This window comes from Martes martes (genome assembly GCF_963455335.1).
Source record: "Martes martes genome assembly, chromosome: 16".
In the NCBI taxonomy this organism is placed as follows: Eukaryota; Metazoa; Chordata; class Mammalia; order Carnivora; family Mustelidae; genus Martes; species Martes martes.
In genome coordinates, this window is record NC_137904.1 from 34,663,295 (window position 1) to 34,682,334 (window position 19,040).

The following is a 19,040-nucleotide window of genomic DNA, read 5'->3' on the forward strand; positions in this document are numbered from 1 at the left end:
GATTTTATTGATTTATTTGACAGACAGAGATCACAAGTAGGCAGAGAGGCAGGCAGAGAGAGAGGAGGAAGCAGGCTCCCCGCCGAGCAGGGAGCCCGATGCGGGGCTTGATCCCAGGACCTTGGGATCATGACCCGAGCTGAAGGTAGAGGCTTTAACCCACTGAGCCACCCAGACCCCCCATTTTGCATTATTAACAGGATTAAGTCAGGTAATTAGGGGAAAAAAATCCATGTGTAGAAGATGCCCAGTTGGTGCCTGGCACATAATAAAAGCTCAGTAAGAGTAAGTGGTAATAACTGGTATATAACTCTGATATACTCACTTTAGTGTTTTCTTACCTAAGGTTGCTGGTCTACTGCACTGAGTATTTGCGGCAAACCTGTGTCTTACTTCCAATACCTGCCATGCTGGACTTTTATAAGTGTGACTTTCAAATGACCTGCATTTTTGTGTCTCATACATTAAAACCCCTAAATGTCTTGTCCTCCAGCAGATTCAAACTTGCACCTCAGTTTGTCAAAGAGACAGTGACATTTTCTTCGTGTGGTCCTGCTTGCCAAGTTTCAGCAGCAGTGCCATCCTGGTCTGCAAAGCAACATTTGTCAGTTGTCCATAAACATGAATGGAAAAATGGGAAAATGATAGGATTTTAGCGATAAGCACAGATTTAAGAAGGAAACCATTCTACATGCTGAAAGCAGCAGACCTTTGACTTTGGTTTGATGTTCTATTGACTTAAGCTGATTAACTGTGCATTCTAAGGTGAAGAAAATTAACTTGTAGGATGAGTAACTGAGGCTTGAAGCTTGTACTGAAAAAGCAAGACAGAGGTAGGGATTTAAAATATCCTTTAAGTTCTCGGAATGGAAACTTCCTTATAAAATGCACGGCTATTCCTTAACATTCGTGTATTAGACTTCAGCATAATTTTTAGTGATGGACTGTGTATAACAATAGGAAACTGCCTACATTTCTAAAAAGTCTAATTGAAAATCAGAAGCTTTTTTGTTTCCTTATGAAATTGTAACAACTCACACGGTTAACACTGATCATGCCTGCTAAATTGAAGTTCTGACTGGCAATTTCCCAATTTGATTCATGAAAATTACAATATTTATTACTAGTTAACTGTTTGGTAGGCTAAGTTCTTCAAAGCATGAGCTCTACTAGGGAATAAATGCAAAAGGGGCTTGTAAGGAAAATAATAGGAAATGGATGGAAACCAAATGGGTCTAATAAACATAGCTGTGCATTTCTGTAACTTGAGCTACAGAGATGGGTCAGAGGCTGACAGGTGTTATTATGTCTCTGGTGGGACTTGATCTCATTGAGACTGGTTTCTTAGAGACAGAATAGATGAAGAGTCTCAGTTCAGTTCTCAATGAAGCCTCTGCCCATGATGCACTGCATGCAGCAGGTTTGCTCCAAACACACAAATTAGGAAGCAAACCTCTATCTGGGCAGTCAGTCTATATCCCAAGTTGTACTTCCAGTGCAGATCACCTTGCAATCACTAGCAGCTTTCCCCCTAATCTGATTACAGAAGGTGGTGGCAGTGTGGAATATAGAGAAAGAGCAACATTGATTATTGATGCTTATTTTTGGTCATGTAATATATTCTTCTGCAAAAAGACACTATCTTGACAGGCAGAACCATTTTACCCTGATTCTGGGGAGGAGACTCATCTGCTTTTTTCTCTCTGACCTTTTAGTAGGTTGATGCTGCCTGTCTTCTCTTTTAAAAAATTGCAACACATGGGCGCCTGGGTGGCTCAGTGGGTTAATCCTCTGCCTTCAGCTCAGGTCATGATCTCAGCGTCCTGGGATCGAGCCCCACATCGGGCTCTCTGCTCAGCAGGGAGCCTGCTTCCCCCCTCTCTCTGCCTGCCTGTCTGCCTACTTGTGCTTTCTCTCTCTGTCAAATAAATAAATAAAATCTTTAAAAAAAAATTGCAACACAGCTTACCTATTAAAAGAATCCATAAAACATGACTTAGTGTTATAGCAAAACTACAGAAACCAATTACTAGCACAGTTCCTGCAGGTTTGTGTTGAAATTTCAGAGTATAAGTAGGGCCCCCCAGTTTCCTAAGAGCATTGCTTTTCTCTTGACAGTGTCCCCTAGCCCTCACTTCTATTTAGTCTTTATTTTAATAACATAATTAAAAGGAACTTGAATGTGTTCTTTTTAAAAAACATCATAAGTAAAATTCTCTCCTGTATACAGATAAATCAGTATTACTTTAAGGGTTTCATATCATCCTTAAAATGTTATTGACAAAATTTAAGAATCACAATGGAGTCACAGGACATGAGGGATTTGGATTTTAAAGTTGATATGTAAAAGCTGCCAACTGTCAAAGTTACCAGTGAAAATTCATGAAGTCACCCATAAACCACACTATGGGACCATCTTTCAGTGGCTCCACTGTGGCAGGAAACACCACTGTTGGGCACCAGGTCAAGTTGTTATCTTGTGTTGAGATGCTATGATGTCTAAAAAAAAAAAAAGCATCTTGTAATACTAGAATCACTCTCCACTTGGTGGAACCTTAACTCTCTAAGACTTGTGCCTGGTAAAGGACCACTGAGTTTCCTGTAGGCTAGGCAACATTTCTCACTCAAATCAATTCTTAATCTTTTTCTTTGTGATGAATATTATAAATATTGCAGATTGCAAAAAAAATTTCAGATTGCATTAAAAAAGGCCTATTGAATATTGTAATTAAAAATACAAATAATGCCATTCGGAACACTACCCAGCAAATTTCAAGAGGCTACGGACAAGTAAAGAATCAGTGTTTGGTAATTCAAATATTCATATTATTAAAGCCTTTTTAAAAAACATATTGTAGGGCGCCTGGATGGCTCAGTGGGTTGGCCTCTGCCTTTGGCTCAGGTCATGATCTCAGGGTCCTGGGATCAAGTCCTGCATCAGGCTCTCTGCTCAGTGGGGAGCCTGCTTCCCTCTCTCTCTCTGCCTGCCTCTCTGCCTACTTGTGATCTCTGTCAGGTAGATAAATAAAATCTTTAAAAAAAATTTAAAAAACATACTATAATGAGAAAAACTGTAATTACTATGACTAAGGAAGTATATTAAAATTTTAATGAACAAAAAGTTGGCTATTCGACTGATCCTTCTCTAAATAAAAATCCTTCCCCAAAGCAAAGCTGTGGCTTAAATGGTCTCTCATACTGAGGAATAAGTTGGGACATGCTTTGGAGGGCCAAGGTGGGGATCCTAGGAAGCTTCATCTCTTTACTAGTCCTCCCCTCACCCCAGTAATCATGTTAGAATCACAGACATAACCATTCTGCTAAGGTCCTCTGCATCCAGCGATGCTTAGCCTGCTGCTGGCTTCATGTAATCTGCCTGCATTCATGAAATGAATCGGCATCCAACTTCAGGTACACAAATCCAAAAAACATTAAAGATGAGTGGTAACATCACTCACTCATCCAGCTTTCTCATGACCTGGTATTGAGAAAGCCTCTCAGAGCTGAGTAATTCCATTTTGCCTTTAGGCAGCTGGGTTCTGAAGGCTGAGGTTCAGGAATGACTGTGATATAGTAACTTTTGAGTAACAGAGAGTTGATTCTGGGCAAGTGACTTTGGGTACCAATCATACATGTAAGGAGTCTAAGAAATATTGACGAAGATACCAATTCAGGAAAAATGATTAAAGGTGGTCTCTCCTCCATTTGGGGCAAATGTTGCAGAAGAAGCTATTTCTTTAGAGTTATTCTGCTCTCTTCACCTTGATCCCTCCAGTGGAATGTAAGATCCTAACACACAGGTATTGTCTGTTTTTATTCACGTACTGTATCTTCACTTAGAATACCTAGCACATGGTATGACAAACAGTACACGTTCGAGTAACATTTTAAAAATTAATGTGTTGAGGCTTACAGGTTATGAGTAGAGAAGAAGAGCCAGTCATAGACACAGTATTTTAGTCACCACTCCCTTCTTGCCTCACTGCCACATTCTATGTGTACCACTCAGAACTTCCCTCTAAGAAGCATACTGTGCCCTCTTCATGCCTCTGATCCCTGATACTTCATAATGGTCTATGGCTGAACTCTGAGGCTAACTGGCTTCTCTACCATGGTACAAGGAAGTTTCATTTAAATGGAAATATATTGAAAGGCACAGAATTACAGAATATGATAATGATATTTTAAATTTTAATATAAAACAACATTCTTCAAATACCCCTTAATGGAACTGGAGGTAGAAAGTGTAATTTCCAGATTTAAAATGTATATATGCATGTACAATTCTAATAAATGCAGCCCTTTAAACATTTTTCCTGAGTTGGTTCTTATGGTGACAACCATCCTAATCCCTTAACTATAATAATCAGTGTAACTACCTGAGAGCTTCTTGAGCTATATGCAGAGTTTTATGTAAGCTAGTCCTATTTCTGGCTTCCCTATCATACCATACCGTCTAATATTTGGCTACAGATATGAATACTGCCCCTATTTTGCCACTGTTGTAGTCCTTCTCACAAGTACGAGATTCTCTTTCTTTCCTGTCTTTGCGTGGCTGAGTATCCAAATGGTGCATGTGATCCCTTCTGATTTGGATTTTCTTATTGGCCCTTAGCCTCTTTGCTCAAGCTTTACTTCTTGTTTGCCTCATTTGCTTTGCCACAAAGTATCTGGCTAAGACTTGGCCTCATTCATTGGACATCTGGCATTCATGTCCTGCCCTAGCTCACGGACCTCTCAGCTTTGAATCTCTATCTTACAGTCTTTCTAATCACTTAGATTCTGTAAGATGGTCACATTAATCTGCACCCATCCAATGCTGTCAAGATAGCATTTGGGGAAAAAAAGATAAAATGGACAAGGTTCAACTAGTCCCAATCCACCAAATGTAGATTAGGTCTAGCTGCAAAACTCCCAAAATGAGTTCATAATGATTATCAATTACATTAGCACTTTCCATCATCTGGCTTCTCTCATTTAACATTATTTGTGAGATTTATTCATGTCATTGCATGTAGCTGTAGACTGTATATTCTCATTGTTGTACAGTATTTCAATGGGTAAATATACCACAATGCATTTCTTTTGGATTTATACAACAGGATGGAATCGCTAAATTACAGGGTATGCATCTGTCCATCTTTGGAAGATAATGCCAATTTTCCACAATGGTTTTACCAAATCCCTCTTGTCCCAGTAATGTATGAGAATGCCAGCTGTTCTACTTCCTCAACAGCCCTCAGTTTTTCCTGTCTCCTATTGCATCTATTTGCTGGATGTCAGCTTATTATCTTTTATTTTAATAAACTCTGGATTATATGCTAGAAGTTCCTTAGGGGTACTTTAAATTGGTGTCTATTCCTGATCTGGGTAGGTAGTTTTACAATGTCTTAAAATGTAGCATGGAGTCTCTCTCTTGGTCTGTTTCTCTCCTTTTAAAAGATAAGGTGCTTCATAAATCAGGAACAAAGTTACTTTAGCCATTAAAATAAAATTAACATGGAGACACAATAATGTGGTGACATTTTTTGGAAATTAACTCTAATAAATAGTTTTATTCTATGCCATTTTTCTAACTGTCAGACTTTAAGATTATACAGTACCAACAAATTGTTCTGTAACTTCTATAATACCCACTGATGAAAAGAAATTATAGCTAACCTTAATACAACCTCTCTGTGGTCTCTGGTGCCTTGAAATCTGCTGTAACCCCACTGGAGGATAAAGACCACTCAATCTTACACGCATAATGATCTCTGGATCTCTGGTTCTATGTGTGAAATCATGAACATAAATAAGAGAAATATAGTATATCCACTATCTTCATCGGTCTTTCAGACCTATGAAAACATAATTAACCCACATATAAATATTAGAATAAAAATCAGTATGTAATCAATTAATTAAACAGGATGTTTTAATTATAAGTGCTACAGCATTAGTATACTCATTATACTGTATTGTAAATTTTTGTTTCCCACACCAGATGTAAGTTCCATGAAGACAGGAACATACCCATATCCTTTATTACTGTATTCTTAGTGCTAAAATAGTGCCTAATACATTACAGCACCTAATATTCATGAGATTAAATTGAAGGAATATAATACACAATTTAGAGTAAACAGCGAGGGAAAAGTGATTCAGATTTAGGTAGGCAGAAGGGAAAAGAGGGGCTTTTCCAGGCAGAGAACATACATCAGCTTTATACTAGTGTTTCTTTTTACTGCTATGATCCTTTGCACTTAAAAAAAAACCCCATAATTATCTCAATTCATTCCCCCCAGAAAACTATGCAAGTTTATGGGACTCAATTTAATGAAGTAAATCAAAAGTAAAAAGTAAAAAGATCTAGACTTGTTCACAAACAAATTCAATAGCTTTGTAGATAACAAAACAGAAATGAAGAAGTAAGTAGAGGGGTGAAGCTCTTCAGCTGAGTTTTGGTCTGGAATCAGGATGAGGAAGGACTAGAATCAGGGAGGACTAGGAACTCAGTACTTGTAGTTTCCTGGGGTTTACAAATGCTGGATGTCAAGTGGGAATCTGGAGCTAAGCTCACTGCATGAAACCAGGAGGTTATGTGGTAGAAAGAGGTCAGAGGAGAAAGAAAAAGGTTGATGTCACCTGTTACATAGAACTGCAGTTGTGGCCTAGGGAGTCTGCAGAACACAGACTTGGCTTTATAAACAGTAACTGAGCCAAATTTCACTAGCCTGGGGGCTTGGATCTTGGATATCTCTGGAATCACCATGGGGCAGGAACATAAACCCCTAGTATAGATTTATTTGTACTGGGGTTCCTAAGTGGGGGCTGAGTAGAGATAATAGCAAAACTTTTAGATGAGGAGGAGTGAGGAATGTAGAATGGAGGAAGGGAGAGAAAGGAAAATCTCAAAGAAAGCAAGATACATCTAACATTTCCAAAGCACAAAGAAACCCAGTGCTAGGTAAATATAAATAATATAATAGGAAAAAGAAAAAGAAAGAAGAAAAGAAGGAAAGAAGGAAGGAAGGAAGGAATAAAGAAAGAGAAAAAAAGAAAGAGAAAGAAAGAAAGAAGAAAGAAAGAGAGAAAGAAAGAAAAATTAATTTATAGGACATTCTCATAAGTGAACATAAATGAAAATATTTAAATAGAACACTTGTAGATTATATATCAATATACTTTAAAAGACCACTACTGAGTAGAGTATGCCTGGAATGCAATGAGAGTTGAACATCAGAAAATCTATAAATATAACCTACCATGTGAATCAATTGAAAGAAAAAAACCTATATTATCTCAACAGATGCAGGAAAATACTTGATAAATTTTAACACACCATCCTGATTTAATTTTTTGTTGTTGTGTAAACAGGAATAAGAAAGATCTTTCCTAAACTAATAGAAATTATTTAACCAAAACATATAGCAAACATTTTTCTTATTAGCTTAATTTCAAACACTTTCTTATTAAGGTCACAAGAATTAAGAAACAAGCCAAGGATGGTTCTCATCATCCTGGTATTCAACATAGTTGGAAACCCACAAAAATAACATAAAACAAACAAAAAATTCAAAAACAATAAAATTTAGAAAGGATGATACCAAATTACTCCTATTCAAAAAGTATATGATTGTCTTTGTAGAAAATCCTTGGATTGGGGCACCTGGGTGGCTCAATGGGTTAAAGCCTCTGCCTTCAGCTCAGGTCATGATCTCAGGGTCCTGGGATTGAGTCCTGCATCATCGGGCTCTCTGCTCAGCAGGGAGCCTGCTTCCCCCCACCCTCCTCTCTCTACCTGCCTCTCTGCCTACTTGTAATCTCTCTCTGTCAAATAAATAAATAAAATCTTAAAAAAAAAAAAAAAGAAAATCCTTGGATAATCTACAGAGATATCATTAAAACCTTTGGGGAGATTAGTAGGGTTGCTGGATTAAAAACCAAATATTAAAATAGAAAAAGATCAATCACACAGCAATGAACTGTAATGAGTAATAAATATACCAAAAGATATATAGGCATTTTGTAGGAAAAACAAGTAAAATATTTTCAAGGTTCATAAAACACCAAATATTCTGCACAATGTATCATCCTCATGAATGGGAAACTATAGTATAATAAAAAGATGTTAACTTTCCTGATCAACCCATAAATTCAATGCAACTGCAATAAAACTTCTAATAGAGATTTTTGTGGAAACACAGAAACTGAACTCAAAATCACTTGAAAAAGTAAAAGTCAAAAAATAGCCTACACAGTATTGAAGAAAAATATGAAGGTATAAAACCTTACCTTTCAGATCCTAACAGTTAACAGAAAGCTATTTCAGGTGCAAGTATAGACCAATAGGCTACTGGACAGACTTGGATATTCCAGAAACAGATCTAGACATGTATGGAAACCAAATTTATGACAGAGATGGTATAACAATTCAATGGGGGAAAATTAGTACTATTTATGAGAGTACAACTAGTTTTCCATAGAGAAAAATATAAATTTGGATCCCTACCTCACACCATGTAGATTATAAATTTTAAGATTTTATTTATTTACTTGACACAGAGAGAGCAAGGGAGAAAGGGAATACAAGCAGGGTGAGTGGGAGAGGGAGAAGCAGGCTTCCTGCTGAGCGGGGAGCCTGATACGGGGCTTGATCCCAAGATCCTGGGATCATGACCTGAACCAAAGGCCGATACTTAATGACTGAGCAACCCAGGCATCCCTATAATATAAATTCCTTATGAATCAAAAACATGAACTGGAAATCAAAACTTTACAATTTTAAAAAAATAAATAAGAATATGTTTACAATGTTAGAACAGGGAAGAAACAAATCCTAAGTGAAATGTTCAACAATTTAGATGCCATTAAAATATAAATATCCCCATAATAAAAATTAGTACACCTAAGTAAAAAGATAGGCCAATGTTTGGGAAAAGACATTTGCATGTAACACAGAAAAGTTTACTATCCAAATAGATAAATAACGTCTACAAATTCATAAAAACAGAAAAGCAACTAGTTTAAAAATAATAAAGGCTGTAGATAGGCAATTCACAAAAGAGGAAAAGTGAATGACCAAGAAACATATGAAAAAATGTTTAGCTTCACTAGAAATTAGGGAATTGAAAATTAGAAAAATTAGACACCATTTTATATCCATCAGATTGGAAAAGTCTGAAGTTTGGAAACAACATGATGGCAAAGATTTGGGAAGCAGGAACTCACAGGAACTACTCATACGAATGCAAGCTAGTCAACCACTAGGAGAGCAACTTGGCATATGCTTGTGAGGTACACACACCTCAGAATGCAACATTTTCACATATAAGTACCCTTGAGAAAAATCTACTTCCATGCATTGCTGAAACACTTTTTTTTAATAGCAAAAACTGGCAACAACCTAATTGTTCATCAGTAGGAGAATGAATTAATAAATAGTATTATATTTAAACAATGGAACATTATCTAGAGTTTGAGTAACTAATCAGAGCCATGTGTCCACTTGGATAAATCTCAAAAACATAATGTTGACTAGAAAAAATGTACAGAATGGCACATCATTTATGAAAACTTAAAAGACTGTGGATATCAATAAACGCATTAATAAACAAAATGTGGATAAATACCCAAGACTATTTTTCTCCGGAGAATGACAGAGCAGAATAGGATCAAGAAAGGGGGCATATGAAAATGTAATGATTTTTTTTTCAACTTCATAAAAACATAGGCCAAATACTGGAAAATGTTAAAATTAATTGAGTGGTAGTAGATATTCCTTACAGTCAATTCCTGTTTATTTGAAGTAACACTTCCTCTTTTTAATGAAGGAATCTATGCATATTGCACTGAAAATGCCCATCATGTCTGTCTGCTCACTGCTTTATACCGTGGGTACTATCCTTACCCATACTCCTTACCTTACCCTGCACCTTCTCACAACCCTGCTGGAGTCATAGCTAATGGAACTAGAGATGTTTTCAACTAAGAAATCCCATTTATGCTGGCCAATGGCTTCCTGAAGAACAGAGACCTGAACCACATAGATTTCTTTCCTTGATGTTTGGAATTGATGTGTATGCCCCAAGTGGGAAGCAGGGCTAAAATGTCCTCTCTTTGATGTCTGTGCCTGCCATTTTGGGCTATATGCAATCTGAGGAGGAAGGTGAACCAGGTCTAAAGAACTAGGCAATACCATGAAGAGAAGCCTCGGTTCTTGATAGCTCTTCATTGTTTTATGGAGCTCTCCAATTCAAGTTAGTGTAAAGTCCAATTAAACTTTGTTTTCTGTTTGTGGATTTCATTAAATATCTATAATCCTACAATTATCTCCTTCTTACTCCCTTTTAACTTGGGCTTCTGATTTTGTAGTCTAAAAAAATTGTTTAGAAAAGATAAGTAATAGAATCTTTAGTCAATAATCAACACTAAAGGTGAAAACATATTTTAATGAAGAGGGAGGTAGAAAAGAGCTTCTGAATATTAGAAGATAGTTCCTGATATTTCATAAAACTAAAACAGATTTCTAAAAAAAAAGAATAACATCACTTGGGAAAAATTTTGCTTGTCAATATTCTCAACTATACCTCACCACTTCCGCCCATTTGCTACCCCTGTCTACTGCTGTCTAGAGAGAAAGGGCTAGTATAGATTTGGAAATGGTTTGTGCCAGTTTGTAAGTGGCAGTTGTTAGACTTTCAGGAATTTGTGAGCTATTTGCTAAGAGTGGCCATTCTTAAAAAACTGAATTACAAAAACATAATAAAATAACTTGTATTAAAAACAAAGGAAATACATCAAACTTCTGCACAGCAAAAGAAACTATAACAAAATGAAAAGGCAACCTATTGAATGTGAGAAAATAGTTGCCTATCATATAACTGATAGGGGGTTAATATCCAAAATAAATAAAGAATTCCTAAAACTCAAGAGCAACAAGATAAAACAAAAAACCAACCAAATAATTGAAGAATAGGCAGAGGATTTGAACAGACATTTTTCCAAAGAAGATATAGTGAGGGCCAACAGGTAAATGACAAGCTGCTTAAAACCACTAAATATCATGGAAATGCACACTGAAACCACAGTGAGATATCGCCTTTGTGCATTACTGGTAGGAATATAAATGGGTGTAGACATTGTGTAAAACAATATGGAGGTTCTTTAAATTAAAAATAGAACTACCACGTGATCCAGTAATTCCATTTCTGGCTACTTATTCAAAGAAAACAAAGACCTAGCTTGAAAAGATATGGGTACCCTCATACTGACTGCTTTATTTATAAAGGCCAACATATGGAAACAACCTAAGTGTCCATCAATGTATGGATAGAGAACATGAAGATGTCTGTCTATCTATATTTAGTGGAACATTATTCAACCATGAGAAAGTATGAAATACTGCAATTTGTAACAACACAGATGGGCCCTGAAAGTATTATGTTAAGTGAAATAAGCCAGACTGAGAAAGACAAATACTGTATGATCTCACTTACATGTGGAATCAAAAAAAAAAAAAAAAAAAAAAAAAAACCCAAACAAATGAAAACCAGAAAAAGCATTCATAGATACAGTGGTTGCCAGAGGCAGAGACTGGGTTTGTTGGGGGAAGTGGGGGAAGGGAATCAAAAGGTATACACTCCCAGTTGTAAAATAAATAAGTCATGGGAATGTAATGTACGGCATGGCAATTATACTTAATAATCCTGTATTGCAGGGGTGCCTGCGTGGCTCAGTTGTTAAGCTTCTGCCTTTGGCTCAGGTCATGATCCCAGGGTCCTGGGATCGAGACCCACATCAGGCTCTCTGCTCAGCAGGGAGCCTGCTTCTCCCTCTCCCTTTGATGCTCCCCCTGCTTGTGCTTGCTCTCTCTCTCTCTCTGTCAAATAAACAAATAAATAAATAAAATCTTTTAAAAAATAATACTATAGTGCATATCTGGAAGTTGCTAAGAGAGTAGATCTTGAAAGTTCTCATCACAAGAAAAAAATTCTGTAACTACATATGGTGATGGATGTTGACTAGACTTTCATAGAGATCATTTTATAATTCACACAAATACTGAATCATTCTGCTGTATGCCTAAAACTAATATAATGTATGTTAATTACACTTCAATAATTAAAGAAAGGAAATACTCAAAACTTATCACTTCCTAATTTTTTTTACAACATTTTATTTTACCTATGGCTTCTGAGCTTATTTGCATCTATTGTTTTTTTTTTTTTCATTCAAAATGAGCTCTTATTTTTAAATTTTTTTCTAAATTACTTTTCAGTGTTCCAGAATTCATTATTTATGCACCACTCCTAGTGCTCCATGCAGTACGTGCCCTCCATAACACCCACCACCAGGCTCACCCAACCTCCCACCCCCCACCCATATTAAGGCACCACTGCATATCCCTTCTAAATTTTATAGTCAATAGTATCTTTCATGTTAATAGCTTGAAACTGGCCATGGTAGGAATATCTACAGCACAGATATCAGCAAAGACCACACATCAAGGCTTGATTTATTATTTTGTTGATTGTCTAGATTTAAGAAAGTTATATAGAAAATCTTAATTCGGATGAAATGAAAAGGATTGTTGTTTATAGCTGTCATAAACAGTACAGGAACTTGAGGAAATATATTAAAAAGCTATTATCCAATTTAGTAAAGAAGTTGCTCATGTTACTGATCCATACCTACATGTGAACTACATTTATTCATCAATTGCAATCATTGGCTGACTGTAGATACCAAGAGTTCAGCACAAATCAATGAAAGCATTCTCTGAGAATCAGCTGGCTACATGGAATTTACAATAAAGGGTATTACATATTTTATTATTTGTAAGTTGTGTGCTACACATCCATTATATCAGTAAGATTTATTATATATATGTGTGTGTGTAGATACATATATATGAAATATATACATATATAGTTTATTCCAGAAGCAGCCTAGAAGGGCCACACTGAAATTAAATAATTGATGGAATTGTTAGAGACAGGAAATAACAGACATGCAATTTATTAATCCTGAGAATTCGGTATATTTGAAATAGAAGAGGTAAGTGAGGAAAAAAGCAACGCAAACTAGCATTTAAATTTTTTTTTTAAGTTTTATCTATTGAAGTAATTTCAACATCCAATGTGAGCTCAAACTCAAGATTCTGAGATCAAGAATCACATGCTCTTCCAACTGAGCCAGCCAGGTACCCTGTTCCCATTTTGTTACAGAGAGAAGAAGAGAGGGAGAAGAGCGAAATTTCTGAGCAGCTACCAAGAGATATTTGGCTAACAGTCTTTAGAATATCTCGCTGTGAAATGTAATAGAATTCCCCTGAGAGACTTTAATAAAAATTTACATTGTTTTCATTTGTTTAGGTTTTTGTGTTCCTTTGAATATATACCTAAATTTAGAGGGCCATGGAGCAGTTGAGTTATATTTAGGTTACACAAACATTCTGATCATGAAATTATTATTTAGAGTCAATATAGGTTCACTATAAATAAATTCTACCAAATTGCCTTTGTTCCTCTTATGATAGGTGTTTATACTAGTGTAGCTTGACAATAACAATAAAAGTGACAATACAACTATTACTACCACTAATTATTGCTTTTATATTACTGATTGCTGTCCTACATTCTTTACATGGGTTAATTTGCTTTAAAATCACAACAACCTCATTATTTTACATATCAGGACACGAAACAGGAAAAGTAGAGTAACTTGCTCTAAATCACATAGGTAGCACAACCAAGTTAAGATTAGAATCCAGGCAATCTGGCCCTGAAGATCATACTGTTAGTGAACTATATAATGCTGTAACATTGACCAACATCAGCAAGGTAGGATAAAATTCATCTTACTCTTAGTTTCCAAAGGGCACTGATACCAGTTTAAAGATAACTGCATGTCAGGATGTTGGAAAACTGCCTGTATCACATATTGTTGAATGATTTCATAAAAGCATTTATTGAGCATCTGGTTGTTTAACAGAATGTCACAGACTTTTCAGAAGAGATGAAGATGACGATGAATAAAACATGATTCCATTGCAAAAAGCTTAAAACCCATAGTCACTGCTTTTATCAATCTTTTGAATGAAGTCAAGAGGTAAATCAAATATGTCCCAAAACTGAAAGAGTTAGGCTTAAAGTAATTCAAATTCAAAAAGCTCCTAACAAAAAAAAAAAAAAAAGCTCCTAACAGTTTCCACTAGTATTATGAGCTAATATATGTCACAGGAATAAATGTATAGGTTTGTGTAGTATTCGAAACCAAGTGCATAAATATAGGACTGGGGAAAAATCTGTTTTTATAGCAGCTTTTATATAGTGCATCTAGAGGTTTTAGGATTAATCTCAGGACTCAAGTATTATTAAAATTTGTGATGTACTCTTAGTTTATAGTAATAGAAATAACATGCCCAGAACAAGAACTTTTTTTTTCCCTTAATGCTCTGCGTGCGATGGGTAGCCATCTTGGCGTTTGTTTCTTTTTTTTTTTTTTAAGTTCAGACCGTAACATTTTAAGAGGGACATTGAAAAATGTGACTGGGGCAAATGGAAAGGGTAACTAAACCAAGTCATATGAAGGATGGCTGAAGCAACAGGGGATGTTTAGCCTGGACAAGGAAGGCTCAGAGAGTATAAGGGATCAGATTCCAAAATATTTAGAGGGTTGTCATGTGGAAGAAGGAGTCAACTTCTGAGCTGCTCCAGAAGGCAAAACTAGCAAGAGAACTACCTGAAGGTTACCTCAGGTTAGTAAAAGAAAGTTGGAAGTGCTGAGCTATCAAAAATGGGTTGGACTTCCATGGGCTAAGGAGTGGGGTCCTAAAGAAGATGCTGTAAGGAGGAGGGCTTGGGGTGGGCTGTTGAACTGCATCCTGTTGAACGATCTTCCTAAATGAAAATCCCGTGATTTATAATGGCACATCACAAATAATTCCCTCAAGTTGCAAAATACGTACACCAGAAGATCATATGTGAAAACTACAATTAACATATGAGTAGCAATTATCTTTATATTACTCCTAGAAACAAAAGAAGCGGTGACATTTGGGTCATGAGAAGAGAGGAAATAGATGGCCTGCGCAATTGCTTCTGTGCAGAGAAAGCCTGGGATCTAGGGGCAAAAGCCAAGGGAATCTGCTCAAGAGAGAACAGTGGGCCGTTTTGATACAAAGAAATGAACAGAGAAGGAATACAAGGTTTACCCTGGATGCAGCTTTAAATCCTTCAGCACAGCGCCTTGCAGTCATAAAAAAGCAAACACAAGTCAGCAAAACCTTTCCAGAGGTGATGACTAGAAACAGAACGTATCACCCTCATCTAGATAAAGGCTACATCCACGTACGGCATCTGCAATGCGGGCCACAGACCTTCCTCTATAAAGAGCCTTTTTTTTTTTTTTTTCAGCCTTGGGGGGAAAAGAAGAAAATGCAACCAGAATGATAGCGAAAATCCTGGCACATGGATCTTCAGGTAAATTACACAAACCAAGTTATTAATGCAATTGGCAAGTGGATGCCTACAGATGGAGTATTTAAAGGGAATCCCACCTAGGACAGGAGAAGCTGAAAGGAGCCAGTAGAAGGGGCCAGACTGGTTGAATACAGGAAAAAAAAAAAAACGAAGGGATGAGGTTGAGATTGCAGACAAAGCTCAGTAGAGTCAAGAAGAGTTAAGGGGAACAGACCTGTGCCCAGTCGACAAAAGCCCCAGATAAAATCCCAACCACACCACGCAATTTATCAAAAGCTGTTTCTTCCCCACTAACCAAGCAGCTTCTACTAGTCTGGTGCATTCTTTCTGACTTATTTCATTAACATTTCCTTCTTTTTCTGGAGTGGTCAGAGCCCCAGGGAATCTCTCTCTCTCTCCCTTCCCCCCCAACCAGTGGGGCATTGAATGAGAGCCAGAGTGTTGTCTGTGTAAAGAGAAATTGCAAAACCACAAATTGCAGAAAATCGTTACTGCCAAAAATCGAAAGGAACACACAATATCACCATGCCTCTTAAAAAGCAATTGCGCATTTTACAGGCCTCTGGATAATTCAGGTTTGTTTGGCAACTTTCTCACCCCTACCACCCAGAAGACAATTCTCTTCCACCAGAGGCAGGGGTCCCAAAGAACATTTGTAGTTAAAAAGAAACAAAAAATGTGGGTGCAAGTCTTTCCAGGGGCCTGTTTTGGCCCAATATGGTTCTATTTTATTCCATTGTGTAGTATTGATTTTATGGCTCCAAGTGTGCCCGCTCCCCACCCCCAAGAATCCCAGGGATTCCCGCGGAGACAGAGAGGGCCTCTAGTAAGGATGGAAAAAGAATCCCTTAAAGACACAAAGCATTTTTAGATGGCAAACTCCTTCCCAATAATCACCTTATGTGATTATCACAACAACCCTTTCACGGAGGCAGGAAAAAAAATGCTATCCTTTCTCTTCCTCTAACCCATAATAAAGACACTTAGAAACTGAGGGGTTAACTAACATTCTCAAAATCATACCACTTCAGAGGGAATGATCTGGGAGTCAGACATAAGCCTTCTGAGTTTTCATCCTGAGTTCCTTCCATCACCCACCCCCTCTCTCCATGGGGGCATATCTTCCTGACTTGGCTGCAGCAGAGCTGGGATTTTATGTGGCCCATACACATTTCCAGGCCCCTGACTTGGAAAGCTTCCGGCCATTCACTACAGATCAAGCCTTGTCTGAATGTGTGCTGATTAGGTCGTTTTCCATTTGTATTGGTTGTATAACACAATCATCATTAGGACATAATGCCAACTCCTGAGGGGCTGATGGAGTCTGGCTGCCAAAATGAACCGAGTCACAACTGCCTGGTGATTTTAATGCGTTTCCATGACTCCATGGGTCAGACCAACTTTCCACCAGTTGCTCAGATGACGTGGAGAGGTGTGGAGACCTGTTTTTGTCTGGATGGTGCAGAACTTGGTGCAAGGTTACTTCTCAGAGTATTTGCTAATAAAATAGGTCACCAAGCACTCTATATGTGCTTGAGGGAAAAAAATGCGAAAATAAAGCAATCACAAATTAATCTCTTAATGTGAAACAGCTAGCTAGCTGTTTCTGGTGCTCCCCGCTCCCCCCACCCCACCACCCAGATACAAGGTGCTCTCAACCAACTTTTTTTTTTTTTTGTTAAATGATGGTGAATTTAATTTTTTTAAATTTTATTTATTTATTTAACAGAGAGAGAGATCACAAGTAGGCAGAGAGGCAGGCAGAGAGAGAGGGGAAAGCAGGCTCCCCGCTGAGCAGAGAGCCCGATGTGGGGCTCAATCCCAGGACCCTGAGATCATGACCCAAACTGAAGGCAGAGGCTTAACGCACGAAGCCACCCAGGCACCCCTCAACCAACAATGTGATAGAGATCTGAGGGTAGTAGTCACATATGTGTTTATACTTGCATACTTGCAGTTAATGACTGAAATGCTATCTTAAATTGCCTTTCATCCAATTTTCACCATGAAAACAAACCAAGTATCTTTTAGTATTTAACATTAAATCATTTAAAACCAGTGACAAACCTAAGTGGACAGATACTGGGTGAGAAAGCTCCCAAAAATGAATATGCAGGAAAGTAAACACAGACTCTTCTCCCAAACAATTTCTATGTTCAGCAGAAAAAATACAGTCAAGGGCACCTGGGTGGCTCAATGGGTTAAGTCTCTGCCTTCGGCTCAGGACACGATCTCAGGGTCCTGGGATGGAGTCCCGCATCAGGCTCTCTGCTCAGTGGGGAGCCTGCTTCCCTCTCTCTCTCTCTGCCTGCCTCTCTACCTACTTGTGATCTCTCTCTGTCAAATTAAAAAAAAAAATATAGCCAAAAGTTAACACTTGTACAAATAAAATACTTAGGATAGCACATGAAAAGGGAACAGCTCATAAAATCTAACAAGACTTTATAGGTAAAAGCTGCTTAAAATATTCATAACATTCAGGTGTCTTGATAATGCAGTAAAGACCAAAGCAATATAATCCAGAAATTGACATTTAAAAGAATTCCAGCAAATGCATAATACTTTGACATAAAACCTAAATGGCTTTAAGGGTGAATGTTGTTTGTGCTGGTGTTTGAATATTTGGTGTATAGCAATGGGATCAATTTATTCTAGAGAGCAAACAAAAGGTATAATCCAGGGAAATCAGCAAAAAGCAAGTTTTTCTTGCATTCAGCTAAATATCTAGTTTTCTCAGGGACTGAATGATTCAAAAGAGAACTTATTAGAACCTGCATAATATATGTAATTAGAGTGAGACCTTTGGATTCTCCTGGGTCCAAGAATGTCTAATTAAATCTTTTAGTAACTACTCACATGTATCTTCCATTGGAAACTCTATGAATCAGGAGCTGGGAGTTGATGTACATTCTTGGTTTACCTGGCTTGACCTTCTACCTATGGTTGTTGATCTCCTACTTACTAATCTGTAGGGACAAGCAACTCACTACCATTTGAGCTACTTTTGAATACCTAGAGTCTTTATATTGAATTCATATCTATCCCCTGTTTTTTGAACTCAGGTACTATCAAATTATTCCAGAGACAGATGAACATTCATATTTTGAACTCCCAGTTCAGACCTGGTTTAATTTTATTTGGTCTTTTAAAACAGAGGGGGTTTCTAATTTGGTACAGACACTAAAAGTACCAAGAGTAAAGAAACATAATACGCGGGAGATTCATTCTAGAAAGAACATGGGTTTATAGCATGGTTGCAATGCAGTACACAAAGGAAGGCATTATTAAGATAACTACTATGCTATTAAATATGAAACAGTCTGTGACTATGAGGAACAACTGGGCAAAGAGTAATATATTAGCCACCTGAGAGAACCTGAATATTCAAATGTTTGGTGTCACATGATCATCACATATAGAAGAACACCACCTAATTTTTCCTCCTCACTTTTTTTCTAACTTTTTAGATGCAACGTAGTAGCAGCCATGATCGGGTTCAATCTGTTTCCCAAGCAGTTGGTGAGATGCTGCACGATGCTAGACAGAACCACAGTGTAAAGGGGCAGACTCACA

General features: G+C 37.3%; 1 protein-coding gene across 1 annotated transcript in view; it reads right to left on the minus strand.

Moving 5' to 3' along the window:
• The window catches only part of ANKFN1 (ankyrin repeat and fibronectin type III domain containing 1), a gene marked incomplete at its 3' end in the record, with an annotated part of 408,951 nt that overhangs the window by 231,944 nt on the left and 157,967 nt on the right, over nucleotides 1–19,040 (minus strand). The window lies entirely within an intron of this gene.